The sequence below is a fragment of the Triturus cristatus genome, chromosome 1_2 (genome assembly GCF_964204655.1).
Source record: "Triturus cristatus chromosome 1_2, aTriCri1.1, whole genome shotgun sequence".
NCBI lineage: Eukaryota > Metazoa > Chordata > Amphibia > Caudata > Salamandridae > Triturus > Triturus cristatus.
Window position 1 is genome coordinate 80,781,960 of NC_140580.1, and position 20,791 is coordinate 80,802,750.

General features: G+C 42.4%; 1 protein-coding gene across 1 annotated transcript in view; it reads right to left on the bottom strand.

Moving 5' to 3' along the window:
• Nucleotides 1–20,791, bottom strand: part of LOC146866841 (scavenger receptor cysteine-rich domain-containing protein DMBT1-like) — a 279,548-nt gene that overhangs the window by 157,692 nt on the left and 101,065 nt on the right. Inside the window, exon 7 of the mRNA XM_085602366.1 lies at nt 16,003–16,044. The gene's annotated coding sequence lies outside the window, so the exon portion shown is untranslated. The remainder of the gene's footprint in view (nt 1–16,002; nt 16,045–20,791) is intronic.

Genomic DNA, 20,791 nt, shown 5'->3' on the forward strand with positions numbered 1-20,791 from the left:
CCCCCCCCCCCTCTCTCGGGAAAACTGTTAGGCGGGGAAATGTGCCGGTGCCAACTCCCTCCGCGACGCGCCCCTCCCCTTACCACAAAAATTCGAGGCATAGACACACACATTATGCATCAATTCCAACCCCACCCCGAGGCACAGCCGGTCACCCGATACATACATGTACAAATGTCCTGGGGCCATATTAAAGGGTGCATACAGCTCTCTTCCCCCGGATGACCGCCCTCTTATGGTTCCAGCACCCATTAACAGAAAAAGAGTGTATACATTACGGCCCTTCGTGCAGTGGTCCACACAGTTCCTTCAATCAACATGTCCCCTCTAATGTTCTCAAGCTGCGCCCAAGTCTGGGCTGCGAGACCTTGATCGCCATGAACGCTGGCTCAGCCTTTCAGTGTCCGACCTGCCCTCCAGGGAGCCAGGTGAGCTGGCCCGTGCGCCTCTCCTCTCGCCCCCCTCGGCCTGCTCCGGCGTCCGCGATGCACCTCCGTCCAGCCAGTCCTGCACCTCCGAAGGCGTGGTGAAGAAGAGGGACTTACCCCCAGCAATTATTTTAAGCTTTGCAGGGAAGAACATCATGTATTGTATGCCTTTTTTACGGAGTACTGCTTTTACCCCATCGAAGGATCTCTGCTCCCGCTGCACCTTGAGTGTAAAGTCAGGGAAAAACCTGACCGTTGCGTTTTCGTACTGTAGGTCTCCCTGCTGTCTGGCGGCCTGTAGGATTGCGCCCCGATCCCTATAGTTGAGGATTCTGGCGATGATGGTCCTCGGGGGGGCTCCACGTTTGGGCCGAGGGACCGGCGCCCGATGCACCCTCTCCACCGTAAAGAGTTTGGAGAGGCGCCTCGGCTTGAGGCGGGTGAGGATCAATTCCTCCACGAATAGGTCCATACTAGGCCCCTCCACGCCCTCCGGGACCCCGACCAAGCGAATGTTGTTCCGTCGGGCCCGCCCTTCCTGATCCTCGAGCTTCAGGGCCACTTGACGGTGCTGGTACACCAAGTCATTCACTCTCTGTTCAAGCTGCTTAGAGGAGGCCTGGAGCGCTTTGATATCTGTGTCATGGCTCTTGACCTTCTCTGACGTGTTGTTGAGATCCGCACATATGAGAGTCATTTCAATGGACATCTTGTCGATCTTGGACTCAAGGGTGGTTCCTAGCGTTTGTATGGCCACCATGATAGAGGCCAAGGAGGGCTCCGCCGGTGCCTGCGTGCCCCCCAGCTTCCCCTTCGCCCTGCTGGGCCGACCTCAGAACCGCATATTTATCAAGTTTGTTCGTCTGGGCAGCTGCCGCACCCTTCGGCCTCATCTTGCCGTCACAGCAGGGTAGTGCGCCATCCGCAGGGCTTCCCAACACGTCTCAGCGCAGGTGCCGGTTTAGAGCCGCTGCCGCTCCGCTGGCCCACGATGGGACCACCGCAATCTCCCCCACGTTGTCGGCCACCAAGCAGCAAGGCCGCCGCGTGCTCCAACCGCAAGGTCTACACCCTTAGTTAAGAATGGTCGTCTCCAGCCAACTTGAACGGTAGCACCACGCCACCCGCTGGACCGCTATGCGACCAGCCACCGGGGATGGCTAATGCACCCAATTCAGGGCCTGATCTCTCCGCACAGGGAACCGCTCCACCAGCGATGACCCCCACAGGTTCACCAGGGCCCCCCGGCACCTCCAAAAGTCACAAGCTGTGTCTCACTGCCGCCCCTGAGCCCAGCACCACCGGGAACAATCGGATCCCTCTCAGGCTGTGTCGCAGCGAAGATTCAGATTCCCAGGGGCCCCCGTCCCCCAAGACAAGTACTGGAGGTCAGCAGGCCCACTCCGCAATTCCTGCAGCCAGAACCAACTGCGCCTGAGGCTTCACTGCCGGCTGTACCCCTTGCAGGAGCCGGATTGCACGACACAGCGCCACCTGTTGCCCCCGCCATCCGTGGCCGCGGTGGGCTAGAAGAAGGGGGGGAGAGTGGGGAGGGAAGGTGGGGTGCCACATCCAAGCCCCCCCGCGAGGGCAGGCACCCCCACCCGGGCCCCCACTCTGCCGTCCCAGGAATATGGCCCCTGGGGTGTCTAACAACAGTCCAATGCTCTCCGGTCGTGAGGCGCGGCCGCACTCACGTGCAGTGCGATCTCCAGTCCTTCGCCGCAGCCAGCGGCACAACAGCGGAAGCCGGCGGGGGGGAGGCAGATCGAGAGAAGAGGAGGGGGAGGAGGGGGGGCAGTCCCGGGCTCCTCAGGGCCTCACACTCCCCGTCCGGTGTGCCGTCTGCCAGGATTTCAGAAGGATTTCAGGGGAATTCAGGGGAATTAGGGCTCCGTTACGGCAGAGCTGTCGTTTAGGTGGCCATCATCGCCGGCGCCAAGCCACGCCCCCTTGTAAGGGTTTTTAAAAAATACTTTCAAGTGTAATGACCAAGCTGTCCATAGCTGTCCATAGCTTGACTTTAACCTTTTGAAGAGTTCAATAATTTTCTTTGCATCATATGCAACATCTTGCACTTTCTACCACAATAAAATCATTTGCAAATATGAATTGCTATTCCCTTTGGTCAACGTAGGCACAAATTGCCCCTTTATGTTATTTTTTCTGTTTCTCCCAGCATGGTGCTCAGTGCACCGTGTTGGGTATGGCGGCCACAACAGAAATATTTCTTTCATGGTCAGCCAATCAGAAAGCAGTGAATTTACAAAGTAATGCAATGGACAGCAGCAGGAAAAGTTCCCTGGTCTCAAATTGATCCACGACATTCATGCATGAAAGAGATTTTAGTCAGTAAACTTCATCCATTTTTCTGTTGAGTTGTCATGCTCTTTTTGTTTCAGCCCACCCTAGCATACAGCACGGAGCAATGGATCAACACACTTTACTCATTGGTTCCCTTCACTTTGAGTGACTGCACAAAGCTTGTGTACATTGTTCTTATCACCTTAAAACAATTACATCATTTCCCTTCTGTATGAAAGCTCCTTAAAAGTGTGCTTTTTTAAAATGTATATTTCTATGTGATCTTTAAACTAGCAACAGCAAAAACAATAGGTCTCGCCTTTACAAGAAAAATGCAGACCTATTGGTTTTGCCAATGTTTGCTCCATGTCATGATGGATGTGCTCATGAAATGGAACACATATGTGCTGATATGCCACGATGCATGCATGATGATACTGTTCTAACAAGGCAGACGGCCATTTGAAAACTGTAAAATTAAAATAAGAGCATAGAGACTTGTTAATGAGAAGCAAGCAGTCCAGCAGCAGAAAATGTAAAAAAGAAATGTGAGACATGGATTGATTGAGAAACACCGGATGAGAGAGGTGCAGCAGGGAGGGTAGTCAGACATTTTGTGTTCAAGTACTACTTTTTGTAAGTTCCACTCTAGTCTACTTTGATAAAGCAGCACAATAATATGCCCCTGTGCAACAACAGTATGACTCTTTTTATATATCCTCCATCCTCTGACTCTCACAATATTGAGGACTACTGGCAGCCTGGAGACTCCCCAGTCCAGATATAGCTAAACAAATTGTCTCTGACAAGGGATGCAGAGGACTACTATGAATTGTAGCCACCAACATTATTTACTTCCACAGGTACTCATGCAGTTACTGTCTCTGGAAAGGAACTAATGTAAGACCCATGGGCATAGACAAAGGACACGATGGGCATGCATGACACTTTAGGCTGTAAGTATCTGAAGAATTAGCCCATACCTAAGAGGGTGTTATCGTGCTTCTCAAACACAATTATTTTTTATATCCAGAGTATGTTTCACAAAGGTAATTTACACTTTCTAGTAATCTACACTTTTATGTATGGGTATTCACAAAATCCGAATGTAATGTAATTTGCATGTCTCAGCCAAATTAAAGGACTTGGAGACTACACACTTGTGAGAAATTTACATGTTTAAATAAGTGTACTAGTTTTTGTGTAAGTTATACTTTAGGATTAAATTTACACTTTGAGTTTGAGAATAGCCGAAAAACAGTAAAGTTACAAGAAATAGAAAATTACTCAAAAGTGTAAGATACCTTGGTAGATCAGGCTCATTGCATTTATATTGCAGTCAGTTTTTTTTTACCAATGCAACAACCTCAGTTTCAACTTTGTCCCCTTTTTAGGTGATTGATTAGTAAGATGTTTAACATTTTAGTCAATTTTAAAAACTATGTGCCATTTTTATTAAAGTATCATGGATGCCTATTTTTATCTAAACCAATTATTACATTTGGTTCTTCTTTTAATTAACCACCAGACTCCTTGTTACTGCCATAGTCTCAGGGGCTGTGATGGTATAGCCACAAGACTGCTTCCACTAAAAACTAAAAATAAAAATTAAAGTGCCCTGGGGATGGAATAGGCAAAGCAGTTCATTGCAGCTGGCAGGCACTCATTAGAATAATTAAAAAAAATACAAAACTTGAGAGTAGGGTGAGGGTGGAAGAGAGGGCACCAGAGCAAGATCGAAAAGTTAAGGAAGAAATGAACTGGGGTCTGGGGATTGGGTCAAGCAAACTTTGAGTGTGTGTACGTGAATGCATAATATCATCCAGTTGACAGTGTGCTTGGAGACCAGATCTGGGGTACTGGCTGCTGCCCTTTGGTGCTTCTCTCCTGTGAACAAGCTCCTAAACGCAACTGGCTTGCTCATTGGCTTGCTGGCTACTCCATAGAGGACACAGGATCGAATCATGGAATGCTGAACCCTGGAGAAATTCTACAGCTTTTCCTGCCTGTCACAAAACTCAGCCTGCAACCCACAGATCAGTTACACTGAGCAAACACTGCATTAGCTGAATATTCCAACTTATGTATGCCACATGCCCTTATGTCCCAGAGATACCTCTCTGGGGTCTGCCCTGTGGTAACAGTTCATTATACCCCACTGAACTAAGGCACTGGCATGACCGCAACATGTCTACCCTTAGACACCTCTTCATGTACAGCCACTTTTTTACCTTTTACCAACACAATGCAGAACATTGTATTCCACCTGGGCAATTTTTATTCTGCACGCATTTCCAGCAGACATGCAACACCATAGAGGTTATCACCTGAAATGAACCACTGATTCAAACGGTGATACAGAAAGTACATGTGCTGGGTACAAGATGCTACCTAGTTACCTGGCTATACAAATTCCTGAGAAGCACACCCCCACTTACCTCACAAAATTATGAAAAGTCTGGGAGGATGACATTGGGAAGGGTATATTTGAGTCAGATGGGTCTTTGGCCCCATAATATCCTCATTTATTGTCCAGAAAAGCTTGTTTAACAAAATGTCCAGTTCTCTATCCTTTATGGGGCTTACCTTACCCGAGTTAGACTGAACAGAATTTCCCCGACAGCTCATCTTTCCTGCCCTTGCTGTCACTGGAAAGTGGTGGACCTGCATCACATCCTATGGGAATGTCTCTTACTGAATTGCTCCTGGTGAACGGTCCTAACAACAATAAATATATCACCGACTATCATGGCAGGCTGTAGCTCTTGGCATGTACATGCTTTCCAACTGAACTAGAGTGACAGCCCGCTGTGAGAATCTTGCTCTACTGCTGTCCAAGAGGACACTCACATTACAGAGGCACACACAATTACCCTCTCTGGATCCATCCTGGCTCTGCATGCTAGCTGGATGGATGGAAGCTGAAAGTATGGCAATTAGCAGCGAGTAATCAAGAGGATTAACCAAGCACTGCATCTCAATGGAATACTGTGCTAGGCTGGTTCAGCTTCAAACCCATATTGGAGATGACAAATAGGGGAATACCGTGGAGTTACAAAAAAAGTCAGCGAGATTCCACAGTGTTCCGCCCACCAGTAGTTACCAATCTCTAAATGTACAGCTCACGTTCCTCGCACCAGGCCTCTGCCTCGCTGGAGATGTGAACTGCAGCAGTGAATGCTAATAGCCTGGCTAGCCATCAAGAGCACGTTTCGGCTCTGTTAGCAACTAATTAACAAATACAATTAGCCCGAGACTCCACAAAAAAAAGCACATCGTCATCAAAAAGAGAATGGCATAACCCACCGGCAAGGAAGTCCGGGCTAAAGTTCATCAGACGAGTGAGACGAGCAGTATCCAATGGTGATCGCCCTGTGGGGGCCACGCACAATACACATGATGATGAATAATTAAGACTGCTGGTTTGTGGAATGGCGCTCTACCTACTCAACACATGGGCTAGTGCACACAGTGTTTATTCTCCTCATCACTCTAAATGCAAAAGTCCGGCTATTAATGGATCGTAAAATATCAGCCTTCACCTCATTTTAGGCCCTCACCATTTTAAGCATATATGAAAAATAAGGAATGGGGCAGTCAAGCAGTATGTCTAGGATCACACAAGATGCATACTGAAGCTGGTATACCAGATTAGTTAACGCTTGCTGAGCAGAATGATGGCTTGGTAATTGCGCTCCGCTGAACCCAGCCAATTGAATTGATTCTACCTAACAGATACTACTCTCCTTCAGTTCTCCTACCACCTGCTGCTGTGCTCACCTGTGCACTGTCAAAGTGAGCAGGATGGGGATCCTCACTAGCACTGGCTCCTGAATGAGGGCAAGCTCAGGGGCTCTCTGAGGCTGGGCATAGTGCCATCACTCACCAGCAGAGGAGGGAGTGAACAGGCCCAGGTGGGTGGTGATGCTGCCTGCGGGTTCAATCACCATCCATGGCAAGCCACCCAAGGCAGTGACCCGATATCCACTTGATGGAACCCACCAGTAAGGTCACAGCCTGGTATCACTGCTTCTACTCCTTGCCTTTGGCCTCATTGCTGCTGGCGAAGCCCTGTCTGCCATTTATTGGGAGTGTCCGATTCTGCTGATGTCATCGGGACTCCAGGGCATACCCATACCTAATGTTCTTCTCCTTCCCATCTCTACTGCCTCAGTTACACTACTCTCAATATACCACAGCACCATCCGGGATTTCTCCTAATTTGAGCTGTTGATTACAGCCATGTAATTAGCACTACCCGGCCTCATTAGACATCGCCCCATTCACAATTCACTTACGTGCAATCTGCCCCTTACATATTCACTTTAAAACCTTTTGTATAGCACATACAGTATTTATTAACAAGGGCCCAAGATTGTTGCACTAAATACTACAACCTTTAAGACCAGGTAGATCCTTGAGATCGGCCTCATCTCATCAACCTGTGGTCCCCAGAGTTCGTAAACCCAGCGTGGCAACCACTCCTTTTCTTTTATGGCGTCCAAACTTTGGAATGGGTTGCCTCTCACTCTGAGGGTGGTTGCTTATGAACTATCTCTCAGGAAAGGGCTTTTTGGTTTAATCTGTTGGCAGTTCTCTCTGCCATACTTGGTTCTGACCTTATCTTTAGTGCTGGGACACCCTGGGTAGGTAGGCATGCGCTCTGCAAGTCCCGCCAGAATAGAATAGACAGGCCCTAAGACGAATGACACCCAAATGCCACACCCCCCATGTAGATGATACTCAGTGCTGGTTGTTGTTAGGTTTGCAGCTGACATCTGATGCAAGGTGGGCAATTCTCATGTCCGGGGATTTATTTTTATTAATCATTTTTTCATGTGTTTTAGTTATTTTTGTACAAATGAATCTTTTTAGGAATGTAACTGACAGAGCGCATCACCGAAAATCCTGGTGCGTAGCACTGCACCATTAGGGATTTGTACATGGTGGCCATATGCACAGTAACACTGAATTTTAAAATCGAATTGAGTTCAGTAAAATGAGTATTGAATTATGCATGCTCACCAAGTTGATGTATTACCTCTGTCGGTTTCTTAGGGTCTGATCCATAAAGGTAAACTTACACTTGTGTGCAAGTTTACTATTGTTTGCTATTCACAAAGGTAGTTTACTAGTAGAATCATTATTACTGCGAAGCCTACGCACATAAATCAATAGGACAGTCCTTTCAATGTATGTGAGAAGACTCCGGACTCATAAAAATACTACTCATAAAATACATGTGTGAAGGGCAAACAATTGTAAAGTTACACATATGCGTAAGTTTAACTTTGGGAATCAATACCTGTGTGTCTTATAGTAAATGCCCTTGTGATGGTACACTTGAGATAGAGTTTGTTTGCCTTTATCTTCCAATTTTTAGAAACTTTGGCTAATTATTTTTGGTGCCTCAGCATTATTCTCACAGCTCCATAAATTATTTAAAAAATAAATGTTTCAAGATTGTCTTTGGAAGTGCATTTTGTAGCTTTTATAAATATTTTATACACTTATATAATATATTTTATAACAAAAACCATTGACGATGCATGTTCTATGTTTATGTAACATACATAGCCATGTTTTGGTTTCATTACTTGCAGAGATGTTTCTGTTAAGTGTTCTTTTACCTTTTATAATGGTATTTGTATTGTATTTATGTGTAAACTTACATAGCTCCACACTCAAAACAGGGGATCACGGGGTGAAGATATTCTAAGAATACATTTGCAAGTGTAAAGTTACTACTAGTAACTTTCCAAAGGTGATAGCGTTCTGTTCTACTGTGCTGGCGATCTCTCTACGGAAAAGTATGGGGTGAATATTTAGGTTTGCTATTTAAAAAAAAAAAAATATAAATGTAAAATAATTTAAGAAGTTTATCATTAAAATAGAACAAATAAAGTTAAAAGCTTTGGTTGATCACATTATCTAATGAAATTAAATGTGTATCAAATAATTCTTTAATTTAAATATACTTTTAAAGTTTTAAAAAATAATTCATAAAAAATCATCAAAAAAAAGAAATTGCACTCACACTATGATATAATTTTTTTCCTACAGAGTTTTATTTTAAGTTCAGTTCATTATTTTCAATGGGAGTGGTCATGGGTGGTGTTTGAATTACTAGAAAGCTGTTTAGCCACCTTAACGGCTTTAAAAATGTAGGGGCATATTATCAAGGACGGCGTTAAAAATTATCGCGGGTTTAGCGGCAGAAAACTGCCGCTAAAGCGGCGATAATGGGCTTGATAATATGCCCTGGAGAATTTCAATAGAAGCCCATGTTCTGCCGTCCTTGATAATATGCCCCATAGTTTGTGAATAACAATTAAGGGTGTGCAAAATTCTCATAATTTGCTTTGATGCAAATATGCAAAGCTTCTGTAAAAATTACCCATTATTACAAGAAGTACGAATCTTTCATTTCGTGCTATATTTTAGCCAATTAAAAAAAGAACTGCAAACAAAAACTGCTTGCGTTTTGCTTTTGTGTGCATTTGTGGCGACTGATACGTATTGCAGTAAATTATTGCCGCAGATAACACGTAATTACAAAAAGTGGCATCATTGTGTAATTTCTGGAATTCTGCATAACGAGCATATTGCAAAATTCATGAAATGATATGTCATGCCAGTAATATTTAAATTTCACCCTGACCTAATAGCAACGTACTTACTCTTTTGTGGTTGTCTGTTCATAGTAGCATGCCCCTCCCCAAGGGGCATATCAACAACAACCGGCGATAATTATCGCTAAGCGCTCTTAGCGCTAGGATAATTATCGCCGGCTAGCGTGGATTTTTATCGCTGAGATAGCGTGCTATTAGCAACGCTTATCTCAATAGCGATAGAAATCCTCACGCTAAGTGGCTAACGTGAGATTATCGCTGGAAACCCAGCGATAATCTCACGTTAGATTCTTGATAGGGACAGACAAACTTAGCCATGATATCCTCCTGCCATAGGATATCATGGCTAAGTCAGAAAAATACCAGACGTAAAAAAGCAGCGTTAACCGAGGTTAGCGCTGCTTTTTTTGTCTCTAACAGGGTTAGCGATATTCTTGATAATAGGAGAAATGTCGCTTAGCGACATTTCTCCTATTATTTTACTCCAGAACGCCTCCTTTGCATCTCATTAGTGATGCAAGGGGAAGCGTAGAGTAAAAGGGTGATAACATGCCAATTTGCATGTTAGCACCCTGTTGTTGATAGGGTGCTAGTTTTATCTCTGCTTTTTTGGCTTTTAAAGCCAAAAAAGCAGAGATAAAGCCCTTGTTGATATGCCCCCAAATTCCTCCGTTCTTTTCCCTTAACTCCTACATTTTGCAGTGGATCTTCCCCCTTTTTTCACCACTTTCCCTAGTGACTCCCAACGTTCTTCTAAATAGTAAGGGTAAATGTGTGGAGATCACCCCATAGAAAAAAGAGGTGAAGTGGAGGTATAGAATTCCTCTGAGGTTTCTGAATGGCATTTTGCAGTAAGTAGTACTACTGTAGTACTAATTTACATACTGCAAAAAGAAGTTTGTGAATGGGGCCCTGTGTGTCTGCATTGCAGAATTCTCAAAAATCGATTTCACAGGGAATGCTCCACTTTAAAATGGGTAGGAGATTCAGCTTGACCTTGACTGTGAAACTGCTGCTGTTGTGGCTGCTGAAGGAGGGGTGAAACTAAGTCATATTTCAGGCCAGTACTGCCATGATGGTCCACATGAAACATGCGAGCATGGGGGAAGGTGGATAGATATATCAATATACAAATATTTACTTTACTGCTGACCACTAAGTGACCTTCAAAGTCTTGATTTCAGCTGACACGATGTGTTGATTGTTTTTATTATATTTTGTATTAAAAAATATCATGGCAATGCTACTCATACTCCTAGTTGAAAACCTTTAAGAAATCACATTAGCTATACTTGCCAGATGGAGTCGATAATAAATCACAGGCAAACACGTTTTGTCAAATGTAGCATAAAATATTAAACCAATGAGAGGCTTTAATCACCAGGGGACATATTATGGAAGTGCCCAGAGGTGAAACAGTAGTTTGCACCCACTTTGTGCGCCCCTGGGGCACTTTGGTATTACTGAAGTGGCTGCAGGCGCTTGTGCGTCCTCTTCTGTTATCCTCATAATTTGGGTGCACATAAAGCACCAGCGCTATCATTAGAGGACGTTCCCTCATTTGCATGGGGGTGTGGCCCTAAACAAATGAGGTAATCCCTTTGACTCGGTGCCTGTGTCGTGTTACAGAAGCAGGCACAAATAAGCTGTCAGGAATTGCAATGACACTGCGCCACCTAGAAGGCGGCACACTTTCATTGTGCCCTCTAATGTCAGCCCACTAGAGGGGGGAAAGGGGGTCCCATGGAGCCCCCAGACATCCACTTGCAGGCGGGTGCAGTCACTCACTGCATCCACCTGCAAGGGAATCTCTAATCCCTCTTAAAAATGCAGGCGGGTTGATGCCTGCACTGTGAAGCATCTTGAAAGCAGCTTCTCAGTTCGTGGCTGCCCTTGAGGCAGCGCACTCATCCAAATTCGGTGAATTTTCCTTCTTTGCACCAGACGCACCCTTTAAAAGGCATGCCTGCCGCAAACAAAGAAAATGTGCCGTATGTATAATCCAGCCCTTGGACATGTTCTAGTTCTTGCTGAAGTGTTTCCTGTTGTTACTACAGTTGGTAAACTTGTATTTGCAAAGACAGAAGTATAGCACTATGTTATAATTGCTCATAGACTGAATGAATTCTCTGTACATTAAGATGTAAAAACTATCAATCAGATCATATGTTTTACACCAAATATCCAATTTGAGTTCTAATATTAACAAGTAGCTACACTTCCCATATCCGGTAGGCTTGGGTGGAGTTTGCGAAGTTCCGCGCAAGTGACAATAAAACTCTGCCATGCTCCACTGAGTTCCGCAAGCAGTTGAGTGAGGTAAGTCATGCTGATTTTTAGCACCGTGTGTTTGTCCCACAATGTAAAATCAGCGCAAACTGTACCACTCACAGCACAAGAGGCTGCAGCTTCTTTCTGCTGGTCAAGTAGATGTTCAACTAGAGCGGCAGTCTCCTCAAAGCAAGCAGCAGGTTTCTCAACGTGATCGGCAGCGACCTGACATGACCGTCCACATTAAGAAATCTCAACAGGAGGTGGTCTTGCGTTCGATTTTTCTTGCTTGTGCTCACCAACTTAAAGTTGGCAAGCCACAAGAGAGAAAAAATTCCACTCCACACCCCTAAGCAGAGATTTTGAGAACTCTGCACTCTATGCGGCATGCAGAGTGGGAAACACTTTGCAAACTCTTTCTGGTTGGACAGAGTTTACTACCCAACCTAGTATCCAGTTCTCCACATTTGGCCAATCTAACACTGATTGCTACATCGTGCTGCTGGTTCTCTTCTTCATGCATTCTTTTCTTGTATACGTTAAAGGACTATTTTTAATGGCACCCTATTGGCACTACATTTATTCAACTTTCCTATCATATCATGGGGCATATTTACAAGCCCCTATCAATTAATCACAACATCACTTTTAGTGACATTGTGATGGCAATAGGGGCCTCGTCTTATTTACAAGGCAGAGTTAAGCCACTTAATGTGGCTTAACGCTGCATTGTAAATAAAGCACCCTTTCACACTGTATTTAGCTTGAAAGGGGATGTTGTGTTTTGATTTAGATGCCCGTACATAGGTTTCCCTGAATCATGTCCTTATAGAGGCACAATTCGCATTGCCCTTATTTAGGCATAGAATCCCAGTCCTTATTTAGGCATTAGCCATGCAATCCAAATACAGGCATGGTCACCTACATCCGCCCATCCCACGTCACAACGAGTTCTTAGAAACCAAATCCTCATCTATTATGCATGAACTGCTATTCCTTAGGGGTTCATCCATGACGTCTTCCTCTGCCTGACTTTACGTCAATGCTAGCATTCCTAAGCACCTTCCAGGTATAAATATACCTGCCCTTACCTTGGCAAACCACGGCACGGATCGGAACGACTTGACTGCACGGTTCGCCATGGCAAGTTCGTAAGAGACCATATCCCGGCCTGACACACTGACCAGACGCTGAAATTCCCTGCTTGCAGAGAATCCAGCTTCCAGTGTTCTGACTCCCTTTGTGGAGTGTTAGAGTTTGAGACCCAGAAAGAGATTCCCACTTCTCTCATTCTAAAGGTATGGAGCTGGCTAGAACCTAGAGGGACTCTTGGCAAACAAACTTAGTATATACCATACTATAGAAAACAGCACCTACTTTTACCTTGCACTACACTTAGGTTAGGTACACTGGGGTAGAACTATTTAGAAGCATCAGACGAGTATTCACTTTTTATCCTGTGTTATTTATGTATGTATATATGAATATATGTCATAGCTAAAAGACAATGCTATTGCAGTATTATTTCTTCTTACTGCTTACGCTGTGCGTATTATATCTTGCTTACTGTCTAATGATTGTAACAGCTCATATCTCTTACACGAGAAACAAGACTGTTCAATAAATCCTTTTATTGAAACGCCCATCTATCTATTTCTGTGTAACTCAGGAGAAACTAAGCATGCACGATTGAATGAGTGAAACTGTTATCTATTGTTTCCACGATTCTGAGACGCGTTCCGATTCTAAGGTAAACAAAGTTGTCATGTTTATGCGGGTGTCAGAAACTAATCCATTCTTGTTTATTCGAGAAGTTTGTAGTGACCTCTGTGTTAGCTGGTACACAAAGTAATTAAGTTTAATGTACTCGATAGGAGCATACTGACCTTAGTCCTATGCAAAAACTATAGTGTATATTATTCCAATGCGCAGAGCCTATAAGGGAAATAGGAACTACACTACAGGGAGGGAAATGGGTGTTGCTAAACTCCACCACACCGCGGTTGACAAAGTTTCTGCTGAACTCTGCTCTACAAGTGGGGCACTGAGTGGGCAAAACTGTACACACTCTGCCGGTGGAGTGGAGTTTAGTGCCTACTTCTAATGTCAGCCTTTTGACAAGCTTTGGGATAATAACTTCTATTACAATAAAAATTGCCACACTGTAGAACCAAGCATTGCTTCTGAAGATAACCACATGAAATTTAGCTGCTCCCTATGGTGCATATGATCTCATTCTTTGCTTCATTATGTTTACAGTTTTTATGATTTTCTGGATTTTTAACACAGATGTGTAATGTCTTGTCACATTTCAAAGTTGTTTTTCAAAGACAGCTTGTGAGAATATATACTCTCTCATTATGGGAAATAAATACACCTTAAAGGAAAATTTGTTGATGACCTGCTGCATAATCCTTATTTTATATTCCCCTGAGGCGTGTAAGGTAAATCTGGATGTTTTGTTTCATCAGATAAAGCTTGTGATACCTAATCCAAACTTATTTATGCGCCTTGACGTGCTGGATTTGGCTGAAATGACTGGATAAAATATTTAATTGAAACTGAAAAACATTTATTTTGCTTATCTGAGATGTGCAAAGTAAATGTTTACTGCATCAAACTTTCATTACTCCATTATCTACCTGTGTATGTGATATGACAACCACATAGAAATCCTAAATGAAATGCTTTTCAAGCCTGCTGATGTACTCTGATTGTTTCATTAACTCTTTCTTTTTAGTGCCTCACCCCATGTTGAGCGCTTTTTTGGTTATTTGGGGTAGTTCGTGCTTAGGCCTCCATAACATTTTTCTACATAATGTATCCCCGCCAAATTTGTGGCTTATTTTTGCATCATCCTAGGGATCCCAAAGGTAGCCAGAATTTGGCGATTCTTATGGAGTTGGCTATGAAGATAACCAAAATATAGTAACATTTTGGGGGTTTTGGGAAAAATAGTAAACAAATGCTTAACACAAAAACTTCACTTTTTTTCTCTAAAAATCAAAGAAAGGTTGCTTGTGTTAAAATCACTGTTTTCCATTTTCCTGACAGTCATGAACATGCAGAGCTGAATAAAAAAATAAAAATATTTACCTACAGTTTTGAAAACTGCACACGCAAGGGAATCCAGGTGGGGTGACTTGTATGGCTCCCACTAGGTTTTATACTCAGAAACCTTTGCAATCCTCAAATATTGAATAAAAAAAACATGTTTTCCTCATATTTCTGTGAAGAATTCTTCTAGAATCTGTGGGAAGACACACATTTCCTACCACCCAGTATTCCCCGAAGTGTCCGATAAAGATGCCACCTGTATATAGATATAGTGCCAGCAGCAGGAAAGGCCTCATAAACACAACATGGACGCATTACATTTTCCAACTGAAAACTAAGCCTTTTTTTTGCAATGCTGCTAGTTGAGGATTTTTGGCCCTTGCTCAGCTGGCACCTAGTACATGTTTTAAAACTTGACACCTGGGCCAAGCATATTACATGTTGTCTCACCACCAGAGGGCTCATGTCAGTTCTCATGCCATGAAATTGCTGGAGCTGAGGAAACAAATGCCTTGTGCATGGGGGTGCATGCAGTGCCCTCCATGTGTGAAGGCACCCCAGTTTCTGCATGGCATAGACTGCATAATCCATACCATCCAGGAACGTGCATTGGCTGTCCCACGGCTATGCATTTCTAAGGCTCACATAATAGCCTTTGTGCTGCACTGCAGTGGGACCAGCACGGTTGCCGTCTCTTTTGTAAGTATGTTTACTGGTGTTGTGTGTTAGTAAAGTTTGGATCAAAAACTATTTTGCCATAAGAAAGCCAAAATGAAATAAAATGCCAGTGCCTGCTTTTAAGAGTGTTCCATTTGCTGTTGCTGCTGCTGGTGTAGCAGTATGCTTTAAGATGTGAGTATACCTTATCTACCTGTTAATAAGAGTGTGAAGCAGTATGATAAACAGCAAGAGCACAAATCAATCATTGATTATATTCTCTGTCCAATATGGTCCCACTTTCAATATTCTCCAAATATTTCAGTTCTCTATGCAGCACCAGTGCTCCATTTAGTCTTCTCTATTTAATACTAATCTTCACTTTCTGTGTCAAGCTCTTTACTTAAAACATTGAAGTTAGCCATTAATTCAAACAACATTTCGTATGTCAGGCCATTTCTTTGGCATTAATTCATCTTCGTGTCTGTCACATCATCTATTTCTAATTATTCCCAGGAAGTATTTTGAATTGGCTTTAATTGAAGAACAAAAACACATTTCCGGTCTGTTTCCACATGGCTCAATAGATGTCATTCCAGTCGGCTTATGTTTTGGAGGCATCTATTGAGGTTACTCAGTTCCAAAATACTCACTAAATTGTTCCTCTCCCGTTGGAATATGTTCAGTAGTTTGTTCTGGAGAAATAAAGTCAAGAAAAAGAGAATTGTCATAGATTGGGAATAATGATCTTGTTACTATAAAAGGGAAACACACCTTTATGTTATTACAATTAATTCAGATAGTTTTACACATACAGAAAGAACACAGACAAGAGTTGCAATCAGCATGCACGGTTCATAAAAACAATCATTCTGTTGAGTGACAGAAAAAAGAAGACTGAAAGCCACAGCTAAAAATCTTTACAGTGTGTGTTGTTGCTTCTACTCTAGCACAAAATAATCCACTCCATGTTATCATCAGATCCTCAGTTAACACCGAACGAACAAGGAGAGACTCCATTCATTTCTTATTGTAGCCTATCACTTTCCTTTTCAAAGTTGTGTCATTGAGAATAGTGAAAGAGAGCCAACAAGTTCCCACATTTCATTTTGATTGTTCTTACTACTGTAGTTAATGGATTCATGAGACAAAAATGTCACTTGATGCTCCCCATGTTCAATTCATTATAATGTAAAGCTAGTGCAATCCATTTGGAGTGTTTTCTATAAGTGGGAGTGTTTGCAGAAGGGAGAAATGAACCACATGTATTTTGCTAGTTGCAACTCCTGTTTGCTGCTGTGCTATGCTGTGATAATAAATAGTGCTTCCTATTGTTTCTCTGTGGGTCAGCCAGCCTTCCTACAGTGAAATTAGCTTTTGGGTACTAGCCACAGTATAGGCATGTTAATATAACATTTCTACTGGCCCTAATTTTAATACTATGCAACCTATCTTGTGGGCGACATAAAGGTGACTTAATTATTATTTAAAAATAAGCTTTTAACCTGTCAAAGGGTTTATTTTGACTTGTTGAATAGGGTTTTTTACACTGTTACAATGGTAGGTTTGAGTCTCTGTTTGCTCTACCAATGGACTCGATTGCACAATAGGTGGTGTGGGTAACTCGTGGAATCTCACTTCCAGAACTGGGTCCATGGTGTATCATATGCTATTGACTTAAAACAAATTACATATGACCTTTAAGAGTATAATAATTCAACCATGATATAATGCAGAGCAGAGTCACTTTACAGCTGGTTAGCAGGGGTCATGAGTATGGCGTTCTACAGCCCTGAAACACAGAAATGGCAAAGATCTGGTGGTTCACCACACAAAATGTGATCCTTTCTACAAGAAGTATGCTTTTCTTTGCTGTCAGAATTTCCTCATCTCCATATTCTTGCCTCATTGTTGTTTCCATGGGATCATACTTACCTTTTTTTAAATTATGTTTGAAAATTTAAAGTAGTCTTCATGTGATCATTTTTTCCTAAATTTAAGTTACACAGATTTTTTTTATATTTCTGCACAATAGTATTCTACAATATTTGAAAAGCTTCTGTATTATATATTGGTTCCCAACACTCATTGTAACACTATGGAACTCATTTCTTGTGTCCCAGTGCTTGTGAGGAAATTATTACACCCAGCAAAAATCCCATATTCTGAGGTTCAGACTTTTCAGGATTATTAGATATTACTAGAAAGAAAGGGCCTGATGTAGATCTCGGCAGATGGGCTACCCCGACACAACGGTGATGGATATCCCATTCGCCAAAATATAAATCTGATAGATTATAGTGGGATTTATGTTTCGGTAGAATAGATATCTGTCACCATTGTGACGGAGTAACCCATCCACTGAGATCTAAATTCGACCCTAAATCTGCATCTAAATAGGAATTCTTATGTTGATTTTAGTGCTTTGTACACCAAAATTCATATAGTGTGGTATTTACAGGGACTTTTTCCCCATCAAATTTTGGAAGGCAAGACGTGCCAAAATATAATGGGTGAATCCTTTGAGAATGCTGATTTTATGATACACTGTAATTATTAGGTGTGGGAAAACTGTGCCCTTGATGTTCAACTGACCGCTTTGAAAACAACTGTACTGGGCAAACTTAATCTGGGTCACTGACAAGCAGGCCAAATGTCTTCCATTCAAATGTATGTAATTACGGTTAATTTGATTTAATACATTTTTAATAATCTACATTTTGTAGATTTGTTTTTGATTATTGTCTTCTAAAATGTTAACTACTGCCAAATACAAAACCTAAACCAAAAATTCCTCTGGTCATTATAATTTGGTTATTAGTTCACTTATAAGAACTTGAATTTAATCACAAACAACGGTATGCCTTGCAGCATTGTGATTGACTTAGGGGTGACTGGGGCCTTCCTGGTTGAGAAGCGGTGGAGAGATGGCCACTCAGGTAAGTTAATTTTACATTTTCTTTATTTTTCCCCCACCTCCTCCACCCTGCCCCGCCAGCCCAGAACCATACTGCGACACTGTCTTTGTACCATTTCTCTCTAGTCATCTAATGTTTTGTTTCTAGTCATCTATGGCTTTGTTCCTATTTCTCTTAACCTACGCCTTTTTTAGTGCCTCCTTTTAGACCCCCCCACCTGACCGCCAGATTCTGAGGGTCCCAAGGAAAAATATAATTGTTTGTCATTTTCAAGTTCGCCCAGAAAAAATGAAATGTACATGAGACTTACCATGAAATACAAAAATAAAGTAGGCATGCTATGGCTTCTATTTGTTAGAAATAATTTTAAAATATAATGGACTTTTGTAAGCATTTGAGTCGGATATCCGTTAGAGGTGCTTAAAGATTATCGACCCAATTTATGTTAATATGGTACACATAAAGGTGGAGTAAGACACCTCCCACATAGATTTCCAATCATACCAAAGCATCAGCCTTATAAAATGTTCAAGTGCAGAATTGTATCAAACATATATTTTCTCACATTATTAAGTGCAGCTGAATATATAAAAGTGCATTATTTTTATCTCCTCTGGGAAAATTGTTTCTCCCTAGAACAAGGACTTAGCCTACATCCCAAGTAAATGTGGGGTTGAGCTGTTCAACTTCCCATCTTGGAACATGTGTAACTCCAGTCGTGGCCTGGAGTAGCATTCCTGCTATTAGTAGAGTGGAAAACAGTCGTATTTCAGTTTCTGAATGCCAACAAGCATATAGCTTGGTGGGTGTGTGGGGCAAAGCACTCACTGTAACATCCACTTTTCACTGCTTCAGTGGCAACTTTCTTCTGAAGAGGTCTCCACCCTCGTGGCAGGTGAATCAGAAGTAGTAAAACCATTTACACCTGCCAGGAATCATTTTGAGAACACCTGCTAGGAGTAATTCAAGTGTTTTCAGCTGCAATTTGACATTTACCGGCAGAAAAACCTTTTGAGGATTAGACCTTTTTTTCTGAATGTGCTCTAGTGATTAAAAATAAACACCCTACTAAATCATTTATATCTCATAACAAAAAATTAGCATCCACTATATAGGGCTCACCACAACAATATGTGGTAATTATAGTTGAAGAATAGTAAATATATACTTATGTTGATGAGAATTTAGTTGGCTATATCAGTTATTTGTAGGTCAATGATTGTGAAGCTCAATATAGTGCTACACAACCTGCCACTGTGCTTGTGTACAAATATATAGGCACAGTTGGTTTAAATAGCTTGCGTATAAACCACAAAACAAATAACTGTCTGCCGTCTCTCTTCATCCATTTAGTCACAGGTTCTTCCTTGTCTGCTATTTTGTAATTGGGTTATTGGTCAAGGAGGTGACTACCCACCTTGAGTAACAACCACAATCCTTGTCAGAGTGAACCCTTAAAGTCACTAAATTAACATGAGCTAATGCCCTTGGTAGGTAAGGCACAGAGCAGTCTGGCTTAACTTAGTGTAAAAGTAAGGTATTTCTGCAATACCAAAAGCAGAGTTAAGTCATAACATAGCATACATTCTATTATGCAGTCAATGGATCGGCCTCCAGACTAAATTTCTGGCTCGGGACTAGAGATGTATTTGGTAGCACTGATGAGGTGCTACATCTGCTGTGGAAACTATATGCAATTCTCCAGTAATGCTGACACTATGGATACTTAGTGCAGAAATTACGTGCCAATTGTGGCGTTTGCAGCCCACCATGCTCCTTGACATGGTTTTTAGAGAATAAATTAAACAGACAATGATCTTAAACTTTGCCTTAAAAAATGATCCGATACAGGGATGCGGGTTGCATGGGAAGCTTTTAGGTCTATAATCTGGGGGAGTGTATATCCAGAGGCCATAGCATTTGAAAAATCCATCAGAGGCAATCTTACAAATATTGAAGGTCATTTGGAACAAATGTAATCCCAACCGATCCGAGATAACAGGTTAGACACCCTTCCACAAATAAAAGAGATAGGAAGACTAATTGATGGGGAAGTATACAGTGACCTAGACATATGGTGAAGAAGAAAGGCCTAGGCATAGACTGGGTGGCTTGCTTAAACCCAGATGGGCTTCTGACCATATTTCTACAATAGAGACTGCAGAGGGCAAGGAAAAATCTTGGTATATAGATATTTTAGCAGAATTTTCAAAATACTGTTAGACATTATGCACCTCCACATCCCAGGGGGAAGACGGAAAGGTTAAACAGCTGATAACCCTGGCCTGGTTGGGACCGATAGACAGTGAATTATTAAACTTATCAATTACCATGAAAGACATAATATGTGCTATAACAGAACTAACCAATTGCAAAGCTCCGTGACGGACTGTCCAGTGAATTTCTACAAGGAAAATGTAGAACAATCGGCTCCCTATTCTCTATTACCTTGACATGTTTAATAAAACACTCCAAACGGGTGATATACCCTGCTCTCAGAACAGGAAGTAGTATCTGTCACCCA